We start from the raw sequence: 548 nt of genomic DNA, 5'->3' as shown, positions 1-548 counted from the left end.
GTTGTTTTGCTCTGTAAGGAAAAAAGGACAAAAGAATAGAAAATGTTAATTTGATTCTAAAACATGATATGATAGTTGGAATTATAAAATTCTGTAGAACTATGTGGAGGGGGGAAATATTATTTCACAAAACCAAAATACGAACAATTTTGGAAAAAAGATAAAATAAACCACAATATATTAAAATTAATTTTGTTGATCGAAGAACTGACTACCTTATATATTAATATCAAGGTTATATTGCGCGACAAATTTCAACTTATTCTAAAATTAAAAAACGCAGAATATTCTGTAAGAAGAGCTAAAAATGGAAAATACGTCTAACAGATTTTTGAAAGTTTGCATCGTTAAGTAACCCAAATGGAGGGGAAAGTTCCTCAACCTTCCTCCCTTCCTTTATCTAATTTTCGGATTATGAAGAGATACGCCCTCTTCCACACTTTTAGAAATTTTCGTATCTAAACTCCTTGGAATCTGTGCATTTTAGATATACAGTGTCTTCGGAACTTTTACTGAAAACAATACGAATATCATTTTGGTAGAAAATT

This window comes from Musca domestica, unplaced genomic scaffold (genome assembly GCF_030504385.1).
Source record: "Musca domestica strain aabys unplaced genomic scaffold, Musca_domestica.polishedcontigs.V.1.1 33, whole genome shotgun sequence".
NCBI lineage: Eukaryota > Metazoa > Arthropoda > Insecta > Diptera > Muscidae > Musca > Musca domestica.
The sequence above is the reverse complement of the archived record's forward strand: the minus strand, read 5'-3'. Positions refer to the sequence as shown.